At 39.6% G+C, this 17,730-nt stretch overlaps 1 long non-coding RNA gene across 1 annotated transcript in view; it reads left to right on the top strand.

Annotated features, from left to right (window-relative positions):
* The window catches only part of LOC107972779 (uncharacterized), a 35,834-nt gene extending 25,504 nt beyond the window's left edge, over positions 1–10,330 (top strand). The window contains exons 6-7 of the long non-coding RNA XR_001715309.3: positions 2,644–2,785; positions 4,391–10,330. This is a non-coding gene — a long non-coding RNA (uncharacterized LOC107972779). The remainder of the gene's footprint in view (positions 1–2,643; positions 2,786–4,390) is intronic.
* The last annotated feature ends 7,400 nt before the right edge of the window (positions 10,331–17,730 follow it).

Here is a 17,730-nt window from a genome sequence, read left to right as displayed (position 1 = left end):
CAACCCACGGGATTCTTGGCACAGTAGCCGGGCATCTTTGCTGAGTCACATGATGCAGTTTTATTTCTTCAACAGGTTCCCACCTTGCAGAGCATCTTGGCGCAGCCAGTAATTTAACGCTTTTCTTAAACCCCTGTTCACAACCTGCCTGACCTCCCTGCACCTCAGTTTCCTCATGGGTACACTCCTCGCCTCCGTGTTGCAGCCATTTGCACTTCGATGCAGTACACCTTAAAGACCAGAGCACCACCCATCTAGTAGTCCTGCGTTAAAGCCCAGAGACGTTCTCCTATTCTCCACACACTCCACCCTTCTCTATCTTTCTCTTTGATAAGCACCACTTGGTGTTTGGGAAACCATGCACATGGAGATCCCGTCCTATTTCACAAATTTATTTTATTTTATTTTTTGAGACGGAGTCTCACTCTGTCGCTCTGTCGCCCAGGCTGGAGTGCCGTGGCACGATCTTGGCTCACTGCAACCTTCGCCTCCTGGGTTCAAGCGATCCTCCTGCCTCAGCCTCCTGAGTAGCTGGGATTACAGGCGGGTGCCATCACGCCTGGCTAATTTTTGTAGTTTTAGAAGAGACGGGTTTCACCATGTTGGTCAGGCTGCTCTTGAACTCCTAACCTCACAATCCGCCCACCTCGGCCTCCCAAAGTGTACTATTAACCACCACAAAACAAATAAAATACTAAGGGGTCCTAAAAATGTGGTTAGGACTTAGTAGTACAAAATGGTTGAACTTCTACTCAGAGCTTTGAAACATGATTTGAATGAATCACGAGACACTCTAGCAAAACTAGCAGACTAGTGGGGTGTCTGGGTTCGAGAGGGGCCAATCCAGGCTCCGGCCACAGGGCAGGGCTGCTTCACAATTGCCAGGTACTGTCTCCTTTGTCTCACAAGAAAGAGGTGCCATTTTCTAGTCTATTCCATCAGTATCAGTTCTACATCACACCGTGCCTCTGCAATAGGTCCCTTCCGGGGGCATACTTGTGGCAGGGAAGAGGAATAGGACATTATAACATGGAAAGAGGCACAGACTGAAACCCTACTGGAAAAGTCTGGATATGGAGACCCACAACGTAAAACAGGCTTAATACAATAGCAAGGCAATGTTTTAATTACCTTTTCCCCAAACTTTCACAGCTGACATAGTTTGGATACTTGTCCTTGCCCAAATCTCATGTTAAATTGTAATCCCCAATGGTGGAAGTGGGGCCTGGTGGGAGATGTTTGGATCATGAGGGCGGATCCCTCATGGCTTGGTGCTGTCTGTGTGATAGTGAGTGCTCACAAGATCTGGTGACTTAAAAGCAAGTGGCACCTTCCCCTGTCTTGCTCATGCTTTCACTATGTGATGCATCTACTCCCCCTCTGCCTTCTGCCACCATTGTAAGCTTCCTGAGGCCACCCCAGAAGCTGAGCAACTGTTGGCACCATGCTTCCTGTAAAACCTGCAGAACCATGAGCCAATTAAACCTCTTTTCTTTGTAAATTACCCAGTCTCAGGTATTTCTTTATAGCAATGTGAGAATGGCCTAATAACTTTATTATTCATCTATAATATAGTAACAGGGCAAGAAAAGCTAAGACTTTTGTAACGATAGTAAAAATCCTTTTTAAGAGAACAGCATTCCTCTGTCTGGTTTTGCATATTTAAGTATTTCTCCAATAATGAGCAGTGTAATTCAGGAATCACTGTAGTAGTAGATTGTTACAGTGAAACTGCAATTTGTTCGTGGAAGCCTGTATCTCCTTCCACATTGTCATTGTCTCTGGTCTTGGCCATGTAATTTGTTGTGTCCAGTGGGACAATAACAAATGTGAACAGAAGTCAGCAGAGAACTGAAAGGTGCTTGCACACTGGGGTATCCTCTCTCTTTTCGCTCTTGAAACTTTGTGACAGCAATGTGAGGAAGGCTGGCCGGGCTAGCTGGATGATGAGATACCTGTGGCCGATTCTTCCCTTTCACCCCAGCTGACAGTGAACCCATTGCCCAACATATGGGTGAGGCCATCCTAGACCATTCGCCCACAAGCAGAACTACTTAGGTCACAAGAGAGCACTAGCTGAAGATGCATAACTAAGCCTAGCCATGAACAGCAAAAAAAAAAAAAAAAAAAAAAAAGCAAGCAAACAAACAAAAAAACCCACTCAGATGGGACCAGCTGAAATTATTGACCTGCAGAATTGTGAGTAAAATAGTTTACTGTTTAAAGCATAAAATTTGGCAGCGCTTTGTTATGCATTAAAAACTAGCTGCTCCAACCATTGACATGATCCATAAAAATCAACCAAAAACAATCAGAGAAAGACAAGATTGTTCGCTGTAGAAATGTAACATCTACTTAAAAATGCTGGCATTTCACTTTCCCTGGAGTCAGAAAGGGATGAAGTTAAGACATCTAAAGTGTTGAGTACAGTCCCTGTGAGAGGTCCTGTGTTACACCCTGCATTCTATTTAACTGTTATCTCATTAACTCATAGGGAGGGAGGCAGTTCATAAGTCCATTTTACAGAAGAGGAAATGAGGACTTAGAGTGGATTTTGTATTTGAGTTTAAGGCTTCATGTCTCCATACCCTGCACACTCAAAAAATCAACATGTCTTAAGAGAAGGATTCTTCTTATCCACAGCTATGGTTGTTGCGGCCTTTGTTGATGACATTCAGCATTGACTTCTTGGGTAAGGTATTCAGTAGTTAAGATTCAATGACTCCAGTGAAAGGTATTTTTCCATCGTGATGTTCTTCTTCTGGACAATAAGTGAAAAGAGCATGTGAGTACCTCTCTCACTCCCAGCAAATAATTGTTGTGTCACCTACACATGTTTCTTCACGATTTGAGGCTTTGATTTCCCCTGCAAGATAAAATGCAATGAAGTGATACAGAAAAAAAGAAATTCTATGCTGTCATCACACTAGACCATGATGTTGATTTATGGATGGCCTGCTTTCTTATATGCACTTAATATTTTTGTACAAGCAAACCTGAAAAGTGTCAAAATCCCCTTTAACAGATTAACAGGCTGAGATGGGTTAAAGTGAGCAAGCCGGGAAGTGGTGGAGCTGGGATCCACACCCTGGTCTGTCTGAGTCCAGATGTAATCGTCTTGCATTCACTATGGCATGTTTCCCTTATGTTAAGAGTTGCTGACATAGACAGTGCATGTCATTCCTTTTGGTATGGTCTTCCTCCTTTCTAGCTTTTTTCTGCCTGGAAGATCCAGGCACCCAAGAGAATGGAGCTTCCATGTAAATTTCCAGAATCCCTAGGATGAAAGCGGAGAGGATCAACCCTGAAACCAACAAGTCTAGGATACACATCTCTGCCTTTTTTTCAGAATTAGGAAGGGGCAGGCAGATGGGCAATTGACAGGAATAGTAGAAGCATCCTCGGGGAAGTTGGCTGCTTTACTTAGTGAGAAAGCAATGGAAAGTGACATTTCTAACTGAGTTTTAAGTGAAGTACAGTCCTAAGAGAGGAGCTCTGAAAAACAGCTGTTACCTGAGATTGGGAATGTTAAAGACCTTCTCAGAGCCTGACTGTACTCACAGCTGGACCTAGCCATCAGAAGAGGGACTGCAACATACCTGAGAAACTTTCAGAATACTTAACGGAAGCAGAGTCAGGGGAAGTGATTTTGATAGTAGTCCATGAGAAAAAAATACGGTGTTTTAAAATGCAAATGAACTAAAATTTAAGTCCTGCTCTCTCAGTAGCTATGCAGCCTTAGGCGAGTTAATATCTTTGACCTTAGTATTTCTCAGGTGTAAAGAGGGATAATTACCTACTCAGAACTTCACCTCTCCCAAGAAAGCTTTCCTGACCATGTGCTGGCCCTTCCTTTATATTGGGATTAAAGTACCCCCCCCCCCCCGTTTTTCCAGGCTTTCTTGACTTTAATTCTGTCATAGCTCTAATTAAGAACCTCTGTAATGATCTGTCTGCAAGCTTGTGAGAAATTTGAGGACTGGGAACCAGCCTGAAACATGTCTGTTCCCCTCTGAGTCAACACAGTGCCTGGGATCTGGTGTCCAGTAGGGATTTAAAGCATATTGATTGAATGAGAAATGATGACAGGATCTACATGGATCACAAAGGATAGTTGTTATTTTACCTGTTAACTATTTAATAGCGAAATTAAATGAAATATGAATTAACCTAGGACCAGGGAAGGTGGGGTAAGTTGTGTCTTTCACATCAACCTTCATATGTTCCCCAATTTTTTCTTCCTTCATGTACCTAGGACACTCTTGTTCAAACACAAAGGTGGTTTTATTTTGGGTCTATACTAGCTAGTTCCCTAGAAAGGTCTTAAATACAAAATGAATGGAATACAAAATAACCTCCCTCATTGTTTTTTTTCCCGGACAAATGACAGGATGCATACAGAACTGCTACTTTTGTGATGTTGCAAGTAATGGTATAGATGTGCACAAATCATGGATGTGGTCCCAGTGATCCATGGAAATGTGAAGTCCAGGTGAGCACCGCCTCTCTCATAAAGATGCAGCACACCTTGATTTCTCCCACTTCTTTGCTCAGTACCTGATCCTGCCTCACTGCTGTCACCCTCCTTTTCCCTTTTCTCTACACTGCGGAGACTTCTAATTCAGACACCAAACCCTTTCTAGTGGCCCTGTGTTTATGTATCACAGTAAAATGTTAAATGCTTCCAAAACATACAAGGCCCTACAACATCTGGCCCATTTCCTCCTCAAAGTTGCCCCTACTGCTCCCCATGGGCCACACATCTCTAGTGGACCTGGACTCTGCAGCTTCTGGGTTGTGTCAGGCAGGCTCCTTCCCTCCTCAGGGCCTTTGCTCTAGCCATTCCCTCTGCTTGGATTGTTCCTGTCCCTTGTCTACAAGGATAACTTCCTCACCCCCCTTGAGGCCTTGATCACTTCCCACCTTCTAGATGAGGCCTACCCAGGCCACCTTATGATGGACTGCTAAACCCACTCTTCCTTGCCACCCTGTCGCTGATACCCCAGATCCTCTTTTCCTTGGCCCAAGTGTCCTTTCTATTATAGTATTTTGCATCTAACAGACTATTTAATTACTTATTGATGATTATTGCTGTTCTCTCTCCAGCTATAATGGCTCCTGCTAGAGTATTAGCTCCTGATGGTAGGGATCTTTGTCTCTTGCTCACTGGTATATCTCAAGCAGCCCAGATCTCATCTCTGGTGAGCATACATTGGAGTCACTCAGAAAATACCTGTGGATGTAATGAATGTGTTTGTGTCCTGTGCTAGATGGGAGACTTGTGAGAGAAAGGGCCATGTGTTGTTGGTCTTTGTAAACCTACCATCCACACTCTCTGATACAACCAGAAGGGCAGTACTGAATAGTCGTTGAATTAATTAATCTTTTGAAAATGACACTGATAGGAAAAACATTCTCTTTGCATTCTGCAGCTTTTCCAGTGGTTGCCATTTGTTTCGGCACCATATAGGTACCAGATGCCATAGGCAGAATCTGGCACCATATAGGTACCAAATGCCATAGAAAGGCAGCCATGGGATACCTGAAGGCCAGAAGTCTGATTCATTTTCCGTGGCATCTTCACAGGGTAGCACAGTTCCTACCACACAGCATGACTTGAGGTGGTGTTTTCAGATCTTGGTCATTCATTGCCTAAATTGTTTTGGTTTTATCTGGACAGGACATATACTATGATTTACATATTGCATTTTATTTTCACAAGACAGTGGCTTTCAGAAAGAAACACAATTATATAATTAAACACAAAGCAGAACGATGTTACAAAAAAGTTGAAAACAAAGTGGAAGCTATTGTTTTGTAATAGGATACATAACAATGGATGGGCTATAGTAGGCACTTCATGTACCTTTTTTATTTAACCCTAATGAAAACCCTTCAATCACAATGTTGTCATTCCCATTTTCAAAAGAGAGAAGATTGAGATCTAAGGCCTTATGTAACTTGGCCAGTATCTGACAGCTAGGAGGTATCTGAATGAGGTGGAATCTTCCAGGCTCATTGATGAGAACACCCCACAAAGATGGCAGTATAGGCAGAGCCCCACCACTTAACTTGCCCCTGGAGTTCTCTCTGCTCCCCTCCCCGTTTCTCATGCACACATCTCTGCAACATTTTCCTCCCATCTCCTAACACTTTCAGAAGCTCCTCATCCTAGAGGTTGTTCTCCTGCTCCTTTGGTCAAGTGCTGGAAATTTCAACACTAATTTCTGCAGAGGCAGAGGAATGGAGTTTGTTTCAAGTCCTTGTGAAGGGATAAAATGATTGGTACTTACAGCTGCTTCAAGGTCTTGATGAGGCTGGATCTGGAGGAGGGTCTTTTATGCAAGCTAGTCCCTGCATGAGAGGATTCCGGTCTTGGAAGGATGCCTTCCCCTCCACAAAGACATCTGGCCAGCCCACAAGGAAGATAGTTTACTTATCAATGACACTGTGTACCCACAGGCTCAGGCCAGTTTCGTCAGAAGCAGAACAGGCTTTCCAAGGTCACCAAGCTGTTCTAAACTTCACCTATTCATTAGAGAAAGGCAACAAGACACAGGCATGTTTGGTATCAAAATTGTGATCAGGAAGATGGCTGCATTCCCTGTTCCATGGTAAAACATCTCATACCACCAATGAACTCAGCCAGTTCTAGAGAGATTTCCACCATGATAGAACGTTTCTGACTGTGGGCTCTGGGCCAGCCATTCTCTGGGAGTGCAAGATGGAAAAATATGAGGCTTCCCTTTCCTCTTTTCAATCTTTTTCCAGGTTATTTATTTCGAGGCAAGTTTGAAAATCAGTAGTTCTGTTAGGAGTTTTCCTACACTACAATAGTATATCCTATGAGTGAATAGCCATCACAATCTTAGATTCTTTCCCTTTAGCTTTGATCAAATAGCTTTTACTACCAACCTACATCGCAGAAGGAAGCATCCTTGATTTTTGTGTCAGATGAACTTATTGTGTAGAATTCATAAAATTCTAATAAAGAAATTATATTGTGGGAAAATGGTATTGCTTTACTGCAATATCAGAATATATAATAATTGCTTTTTCAGGGCCCACTATGTATCAGGTGTTTTATATATCTTACTGATAGTTTTCTTAAAATCCCTGTGACGTACGAATCTTTCTTCCAGTTTCACAGATGAGGAAATTTAGGCTCAGAAGGATAGATTACTTGTCCCTGTTCACACAGCTAGGAGGTGCAGAGCTGGGATTTAAAAGACATGCATCACAATCCATTGCCTACATTGGTCAGCAGTATTCCTACATTTTACATAGTCTTGGAAAGAAATCCCTGTGTCTCTGAAAGTCACTAATGTAAATTTTAAAATTCCATACTGCTGTTATGTCATCCTTCTATTTTAGAGTTTGACTTATGACAAACGGTATTTTTCCTTTCCTGTGAAATATTTAGTTTAGTTTACAACAATATATTTAGGGTTGGCAGCTTTGAAAATGTGTATATATGAATAAGTTAAATAATGTTGATTTATCCCTTTTTGTGTGCTGAAAACTATGCTATGTACTGTGTAGAGGCCCATGAACTAATGAATTTGCTTTCTCTCCCTGTGACATCTACCAGCTTCTAGAATACTTTGCATGGCTCCTGATACACAAAAGCCACACATAGGATACCTATGTGGAAAGTAACTAGTGTACAGCCTCCAGTTTGGAAGTGGGTGTTTTTGCTATCAGTGTTTCAGTATGAAATGTATTCGTTCAGCAAACCCTCTGCAATGCCTATATGTTTCATGCAGTGTACCTGACTGATAGAGCATATGTAAAGACCAAGTAAAAACTGGCCCTTATTCATAACCATCTCCTAGGAAAACAAAGCAATAAAAGAATGTAAATTCTCAATTATAGTCTGCACAGGGTGTATTTGCTGTGAAAGAGGGGAAAAGAGGGAGAGGAGACAAGAAATTTGACGGAGAAAGAGTAGAGGAAATAGGAGCAGGACTCACATCTGGCAGACTGAATCCTTGTGACTATGAACATGCATGTCTGTGCTTGAAAATGCTGTTATTTGTGGGTTCAGAGGCTTGATTTCATATTCCTGCAAGTTTGTGCCTTTCACCTAAACACTTAAATAATTGGATTAGCAATCTTATATTCATTCATTAATCTCTCCAGTTAATTTATTTTTAAACAATCACTTGTAAAACCTAGGGGAATTTCTAAATTAATCCCACTGTGAGGACATTTCAGAAACTGAGAGATTATTAGAAAGGCCAACATCAATTATGAAGCCAGGAATTCAGCAATACACGGGTACTAGAAGCTATTGACAAATGGGAGCTAGGTTAAAAGAAAGTCCCCATGTTTCATGCACTGTGGTAGGCTGTGGGTTTGTCAGGGACATTCAGGAACTTTGCAGGTGTCTCATGCAGAAAATCATGTGGGCATATCCTAACCCCACTGCCAGTGGTCTGTAAAGATTTGTCACAGTTATTTATCCAGGAGGTGTTTTACACTCACACACCCACACATGCATGCACACACACACACACACACACCTCTTATAAATTAGAATCCTGGAACGCTGATTGAATCACAGAGCTAGCTGGTTTTGGAGACTCTAAAGCCTCAAGGAATGTCTATCATACATGTTTTCCATAATAAGTTATTTAGTTTAATTCAGAGCCACTGCCTGCCATTCCTCTGGCTTTGCTTGTCTGTTTTGGCACCGCAAGAGAACCCTGAAATTGAAGTCTCTGCCTCATTTAAAAGGCAGGGACAGAAGGGGCAGCCCCAGCATCTGAGCCCTTCACAGTGAGAATGACACCATCTTACCTGGAAGTGTCCTCCATTGTTGCTGTCACACTTGAAGCTGCCTGTTCTCACAGCTATATTGCAATCAGTCTTCACTACATAACATTTAGCGTTCTTGGCCCTTGGCGTTTAGCTATACCTACTTTAATTTGCACCTTAGAGCTATATAGGTTATGGCTGAGCCAGATATTAGTCTTCATCCTCCGCAGTGGTTTAGATAACGCAGTGCATCACTTTAACCACAACAGATTCCATATAGTAATAACTTAAATACCTGTATATTAGTTTCCTATTGCTTTATTAAAAATTACCACCCACTTAGTGGCTTAAAACAGCATACATTTATCATTTCACAGTTTCCATAAGTCTGCCATGGATCAACTGTGTTCTCTGTTTAGGACCTTGCAAGGCTGAAATCAACTTGTCACTCTCACAGACACACCCAGGATTATGTTTGCTCAAATGTCTGGGCACCCCGTGGCTCAGTCATGTTGACACATAAAATTAACCATAACACCAAGCGTCTTGACACAGCTTGTAAATTAACCATTATATTTTAATTCCCTTTTTATCTTAAATGATCTATTTCCGTGTTTTCATACCTATAAAATGGAGCTGTGAATAATTTTACTTTGTTAGTTTCATGTTTATTAATTTTAAGGTTATATGTGTGAATAGGCAAAACAGTTAATCAGGCAGTTGATGTTCTTTACTGCAAAAGGGAACTTTTACCACGTGGCATGCAGACTTTTAATAGTTATGAAATTTTTACCACATAGCAAGTTCTTCTACAAGCTCTTTAAATGCTTTACCTCATTTGATTCATAAGTACCTTTATTATCCCTATATTCATAGGAAGACATTTTGTATAACACACAGAAGCTAAGTAATTTATCCTAAATGACATCTTTTAAGTGGCAGGCCCAGGATTGGAATCTATGACTGTAGAACCAGTCTTCCTATCCAATTATTGTGACCATATAATTTATCATTCAAACACGTCAAAGAGAGAAATATTAAAATTATGCCTCCACAATTGGCATAAGACAAAAAGTCAGACATATCAAGCCAATTGCTCACTACATGACAGTTTTTTTTTTGTTGTTGTTGTTGTTTTTTTTGCTTACACCTAACAGAAAAATCTTACTTAGACTGGCTAAATCAAAAAGCAAGTTCATAATCTCACAGCATTTGTAACATCCTCATGACATGACTTTTTCTTCCTCTACTATGTTATTCCTGTCAACATACATACTGGTGTTATTTTTGCCATGTTAAAAAAAATGCAAACACCAAAAACCTGTTTACCTCACTCCTTTTACGTGCTTAGTGCCATTTATCTGTTCCCCAATTGCAAGCTTCCCACAGAGCGTTGTCTATGGTCACTGTGTCCCATTTCTCTCCTATTCTGTCTTAATCATACTTCAGCCAGGCCTACGCACCTTCCACTAAACAAACTGTTCTTGTCAAGGTAACCATGACACCAATATTTCTAAATCGAATGGCTATTTCGCAGTCTTCTCCTTAATTTACCTATTTATACTTTTGGATAGAGTTAGTGTGGGCGGTGGCTTGCTCCTGTAATCTCAGCACTTTGGGAGGCCAAGGAGAGTGGATCACCTGAGGTCAGGAGTTCGAGACCAGCCTGGCCAACATGGGAAAACCCTGTCTCTACTAAAAATACAAAAATTAGCTGGGTGTGGTGGCACAGGCCTGTAATCCCAGCTACTCGGGAGGCTGAGGCAGGAAAATCACTTGAACCCAGGAGGTGGAGGTTGCAGTGAGTGGAGACTGCGCCATTGCACTCTAGCCTGGGCAATAAGAGCGAAACCCTGTCTCAAATATGTATATATATATATATACACAGATATATATATATTTGTATATATATAAATATATATATTTGTATATATATAAATATATATATACATATATACAAATATATATATTTGTGTATATATATAAATATATACAAATATATATATTTGTATATATATAAATATACACAAATATATATATTTGTGTATATATAAATATATACAAATATATATATTTGTATATGTATAAATATATATAAATATATATTTGTATATATAAAAATATATATACAAATATATGTATTTGTATATATAAATATATATATTTGTATATATAAAAATATATATACAAATACATATATTTGTATATAAATATATATACAAATATATATTTGTATATAAATATATATACAAATATATATTTGTATATAAATATATATACAAATATATGTATTTGTATATATAAATATATATACAAATATATGTATTTGTATATATAAATATATATACAAATATATAAATATATATACAAATATATATAAATATATATATACAAATATATATATTTGTATATATATTTATATATACAAATATATATATTTGTATATATATATAAACATAGATATACAAATATATATATTTGTATATATATATATATGAGACATATATTGGATAGAGTTGATCAATCCCTCTACCCGGAAGTCCTTTCTTTCCTGAATTCTAGTACAATACTCTCTTGGTTTTTCTGTGACCTCATTAGCTGTAACTCCTGAGTCTCCTTGGCTGATTCTCCTCCTTTCCTCGTGATCTCTTGACATTGAAGTGCCTCAGAAGTCAATCCTTGGTCTCCTTCTCTTCTCTGCCTACACTCATTACCTTGGTGATCTTATCCAGTAGTGTGGTGTCCTATGTGATCTACACTCTCATCTCTGTCCAGTTTAGATAGCTGACCTAAACTCCACAGTCTGTTTCCAATTGCCCACTTGGCAAGTCCACATGCATGTTAAACAAACATTTTGATTTTAACTGTGTAAAAAATTGGATATCTTATTTCATTCCCCTGATTTCATCTACTTTCATTCTTCCTCATTTCAGTTAAAGTTAACCTTATCTTTTTAGATGCTCACTTAGAAACAGTGGTGTCAATCTTGGCATTAAATTTATCCGGAAATACTGTTGGGCCTGCATTCTAAATATATTGAGAATGTGAGCAATTCTGTCCCCCTCCACTGTACCACTTCATTGTAAGCCACTACAATTTCTTGCCTGGATTATGGCAATAACATTTTTACTGGTTCATTTCCCTATACCTTTGTTTCTAATGATTAGTCTCATCCCAGCAGCCAGAGGTATCCTTTTGAAACCTGGGTCAGATCATGCCACTCCTCTGTCATTGTTCTCGGTCTAATTGAGAGAAAAAAAATATCAAAGCATTGGCATGGGCTGCAAGTTCCTATGTGATTTGATACTCTGTTACTTCTCTAAAATCCAACAACTCCCCCACTAGATCCCACTACATCATCCGTACCTATAATAGTCATACTTTCAACTAAAGGCTTTTTACTGGCTGTTCTCTCTGCCTGAAATATTCTTCCTCCACATATTTAATGGTTCATTTCATCAACTTCATTAGATTTTGCTCAAATGTCACATTGAGAGAGAGCCCTATCCTCTCCAACTTCTCAGCCCTATCCAACTTCTCTGCCTTCCAGATCTTTAACTTCCTCTAACTTTTTCCATACCATTATAATCTTATGACATACAATTGGATGTAATTGTTTTATTTACTGTTTGTATAATTACATGAAAATATGAGTTCCATGAGGCCAGACACAGTTGTCTGCTTTGTTTGCTGTAGTATCTTTAGAGCCCACATGGTACCTGGCAGTTAGTTATTCTTCATTAAATATTTGGTCTATTTCCAAAATAGACCTGAAGTCAAAAGTAGGTGCATTCCATACAAGGAGAACTCCAGCTCAAGGATGCCTTGAAGGGTTCAGATTTTTTTCCTCTCTTCTGTGCCACTCTCAGTGCCCTTAACGTACTGGTCTCAATGTGGCTGAAGCACTTTTAGGTCTCTGATTTTGACATGGTAATGTTTACAGACAGAAAGGAATATATCTTCCAATGTGCCCTTTCAAAGAGGCAAGACCTGTGACATAGTATTTTCCAGAAGATATCCCCACAATCAACTCCAACATATGGGACTGAATTAGGTCACATGCCTGTTTCAAAACCAGTGAATGTCAAGAATATTGGAATTGCCATGACTGGCTTAGATAAACAGAAGACAGAATGGATGTTGGGGAGTCAATGACAATGTCCACTGAAATACATCAGTGCCCTGGTGTGATTGGATGTGTGTGTGTGTGTGTGTGTGTGTGTGTGTGTGTGTGTGTGTCTATGAGCCTGAAAAAGAGGTAATTTCTGGTACACAAGTGTTACAAAATGAAAAGAAATGCATTAAGGTTATTAATCGGTTTAATTAAGGTAATTAAGATGGGGAAAGAGCTGACATCTTGCATAGATACATTTTGTCTGTTAATGGTATGAGGCTAGCATCATTCAATATTTCCATCTCATACTAGGTAATTCTTTGACAGTGGGACCAGAAATCATGTAGAGACTTGTTTTTCCCACACAATGCCTATATGGGCGTTTCCAGTATTTCCTTTCATGGATGACTGACTGATACATTCATCCTGACTGATACATTCTTCATGTAGCCATATTAATACCTTTATTCAAATCTTGGTGTTTCTTTGACCTGGAATCAATCTTATTCTTTTTTCTTGGTTTCAGCTTAAAGTGCATAAAACGGATATACAAACATAAATAATGAATAGTTATAAAGCGAAAGCCTGTGTAACTACAACCCAAAACAGTGAAATGAAATATTGATAAAACGCTAGAACCCCTTATGTCCCTTTCCCTGCCACAACTGTCTATTTCCTCAATGGACGTTCCTACCATCCTGCTCATTGTTTAGAATCTCTACTTTGCTGCTTATTATAGCTTTCCCACCTGTGTAAACAACTCTAAACTATCTTGTTTAGTTTGTAGCAATTTTTACAGAATCATATTTCTGCTCAGAGTTTTTAGAGTACACTTAAAGAGTAACCTTATTTAACTTGGTTATAGAGTCTTTTAGAAATATTTAAAAGCAAGCCCTCTTTTCCACATTAAAGAGACAACAGATATTCCTTGGATACCTACTGTGTGCTTAGGCGTGAAGAAGGTACCGGCGTATCCATGAGCACTAAATTTCGCTGTCTACCTTCACTGAGATTAGAATCTAGTTGAGAAGATAGTGCCTAATAATAGTGTACAGTGTTAGAACTGAATACAGCTCAGTTATGCAGCAAGGCTCTGGGTATTGCAGTGAGGCATTTCATGTACCACCTCTTATCGGCTCTGTGACTCTGAGAAAGTCTCTCCACCCCTCTGAGCCTGTGTATTCACTTTGAAAAAGGAGATAGATATAAAATCTGCTCCCCAGAATTTTTGTGCATGGTATATTTAGGCTCCAAATGAATGGCAGATATTTTTACTATGGTACATTGGGCTAGTCAGAAGGATGGCTGAAAGTAGTTACATTCCCACTGAACATACAGGTAGCACATATAGAAGCCTAGGGACCTTAGTACACACTAAATGTTAAAGTGAGGATATTTGGCTCCAGGAAAACACATAGGCAGCTAAGTGGAATGGTAAGAGACTAGATATTAAGATCAGAAATGTTTGGGCCAATAATTTTAATAAGGATGAAAGGTATCCTTTGTTGAGTAATTAATTATATGAGTCTCAAAACTTAGGATCTTATCTCTGGTAGGCACCTCAGAGACATGGTTAGATCTGAGTCCTTGGAACCAGAACTGTCTAATCAAATGTTGTCCTCTAAAAACCAAAAGGAATAAAAAAATCAATGTGAGTTAACTTTTATTGTGGACTCGCCCTGTCCGAGATATTGCTGAAAACATATGTGCATCATCTCGTTTAATCCTTACCATGGCCCTAGGAGGTAGGTAAGCTCAATGATTATCCTTTCTTACAGGTCAAAAACTTTGAATTCAGAAATATGTATTTATTGTGGAATGGCTAAATCAAGCTCATTAACATGTACATTATTACCTCTCATACTTAACATTTCTTGTGGGGAAAACACAAAATCTACTCTCAGTGATTTTCGAGAATACAATACAGTGTTATTAACCATAGTCACCATAACGTACAGTGGGTCTCTTGAACTTATTCCTCCTATCTAACTGAAAATTTGGATCCTTGATGAACTGCTCACCAACCACCTCCTCTCAATTTCCTTGTAGCTAGGATTCTACTCTCTCCTTCCACGAGTTCAACCTTTTTAGATTCCACACATAAATAAGATCCTGCAGTCTTTGTATTTCCCTGCCTGGGTTACTTCCGTTAACAAAATGTCATCCAGGTTGTCGCAAATGACAGGATGTCTTTTGTTTTTGTTTTTTAGAGACAGGGTCTCTCTCTGTCACCCAGGCTGCAGCGCAGTGATGTGATCATGGCTCACTGCATCCTTGACCTCTGGGACCCAAGGGATTGTCCCAACTCAACCTCCTGAGTAGCTGGGACCACAGGCATGTGCCACCATGCCACATGAATTTTTATTTTTTTGTAGAGACAGGATCTCACTATGTGGCCCAGGCTGGTCTCAAATTCCTGGGCTCAAGCAATCCTCCCGCCTCAGCCTCCCAAAGTGCTGGGAGTACTGGCATGCATCATCATGGTCAGGCAGGATTTCCTTCTTTTTTAAGGCTCAATAGAATTCCATTATCTCCTACATTTTCTTGATTCATTCATCTATTGATGGACACTTAGTTTGATTCCATATCTTAACTGTTTTCAATAGTACTGCGATGAACACGGGAGTGACAAGAGCCTTTCAACACTTAATAAGTTGGCATTGTACTGTCATGAAGAGCTTTCCCATTGTATTAGTCACGGTTCTCTAGAGGGACGGAACTAATAGGATATATGCCTATATGAAAGGGAGTTTATAAGGAGAATTGACTCACACGATCACAATGTAAAGTCCCATGATGGGTCGTCTGCAAGTTGAGGAGCAAGGAGGCCACTGGTGGATCAGTCTGAGTCCCAAAACCTCAAAGGTAGGGAAGCCGACAATGCAGCCTTCAGTCTGTGGCCAAAGGCCGGAGAGCCCCTGGCAGACGACTGGTGTAAGATGACAGGTGTAAGTCCAAGAGTCCAAAAGCTGAAGAACTTGGAGTTTGATGTTCCAGGGCAGGAAGCTTCCAACACGAGAGAAAGATGAAGGCCGGAAGACTCACCAAGTCTGCTCTTCCATCTTCTTCTGCCTGCTTTATTATAGCCATACTGGCAGCTGACTAGATGGTGCCCACCCAGATTGAGGGTGGGTCTGCATTTCCCAGCCCACTGACTCAAATGTTAATCTCCTTTGGCAACACCCTCACAGACACACCCAGGAACAATACTTTGCATCCTTCAATCCAATCAAGTTCACACTCAATAATAACCATCACACACATCTTCCTCATTTATTAGCTTATTTATGTATTTACTTGCATCATTATGGGCTCATGGGTATATATTTAATCACTGGTTAATAATAGATTATCATCAAAATTTATTTTGATATTCAAATTGGCCCAGATTGGGCTAGTTGAAGCTCCTTGAAACTTCCTGTGTGTTTTTGTCCTATCTTTATCTTAGCTGGAACACTTTCTTTACTTTCTAGTGCAACAAGATGTTCCTGGCTGTTTGTACTTTCCCTGTTCCAGCCTTTGAGTCAGACATTTCTCTAAAGCGCCTCTGTTTGTTTTAGTGTGGAATGATTTTTACAAGCAAGTCTGCACTCTGAATCACCTGTCTCTACTGACAATATGACTTTGAAACCCTCCAAACTTTCCTTAATTCTATTTACCCAATATGTAAAAGCACATAAAAATAGGATTTTTGTCTAGGTATGTTGTGAGGTTTAAAATAAGTTATTGAAAACATTTAGCAAAGAACGTGGCACAAAAGTAATTTTTGTAATTTGACCATTTGAACATTAGAATGAGTAATAATAATAATAATAATAATAATAATAATAATGGGTTGTGACCCAGTGAATAAAACCAGAATCCATAAGGCCATTTGAAAATAAGTGGTAGCTATTTTATCATCATTTTGTTACTATGAAATACTCTTGTCAGTGAATAAATTTTGCCCTGTGAAAAATTTCAAGTTGACACTTATAGCCTTGTCAAGCCAAAGTAAGATCCACAGAATCACAGAGCTTGTGAAAATACAAATATGGAGGAATGATTCCAGAAGCAGGCAGGCCTTAGGCCTTGATGACTGGTGAGACTTCACCAGTATTCATGAGGAAACAAAAAAGATTAAGCGAAGAGCAGCAACTACTCCTACAACCCCTGCCACCAGAACCCTGTATTTCCCCTATCATAGCAGCACATCCACTGTTCTGTAAACAATTATTTGTGTCCTCCATTAGACTGAGAGCTGATAGATGTGACTTATTTACCAACTTACCCCAATGCCTGAAATGGTGCCTGTCAGATAAGAGACATTCAATAAATGTTTGCTGAAGGGATGAACGAAAGTATTGAATAATTTCAAATATCTCATGAGGATAATTAATGAGAGAAGGAAACTGAGACCCAGAGAAGTAAGGAAGCATGCCCAAGGTTATACAACTATTATAGTAAGAGAGAGTGAGGTAGAATTCCATCCTGATCTGACTCTAGTAGCTTTGGGTGTATTGGTCTCTCTGGATGCTGAGCCTTCCCAGTAAGATTAACTTGTCCAATTTCCATGTTTCCCAGAGTTCAAATGGGAGTCCCATATGTGCCAAACTATGTATGCAAGACTGGTTCAAGGGTTCAGTAATTAATTCAACAACTATTTATTGATCACTTACTATAGGCCTAATAGGTTCCGGAGATATATCAGTGAGTACAACAGATGGATAACCTCCTCTCATTGATATTCCATTCTGGTGCACAAAGACAGAAAATAAGGGGATACAGAAAACTTAAGGTGGTAAAGAAAGTAAAGCTTGATTAACAAATAGAAAATTATACAGCATGTGTGTGTTTGGAGGAGAGAGTTGATATGG

Source organism: Pan troglodytes, chromosome X (assembly GCF_028858775.2).
Source record: "Pan troglodytes isolate AG18354 chromosome X, NHGRI_mPanTro3-v2.0_pri, whole genome shotgun sequence".
Lineage (NCBI taxonomy): Eukaryota > Metazoa > Chordata > Mammalia > Primates > Hominidae > Pan > Pan troglodytes.
Note: the sequence above shows the minus strand (reverse complement) of the source record. Positions and strands in the feature narration are given on the sequence as shown.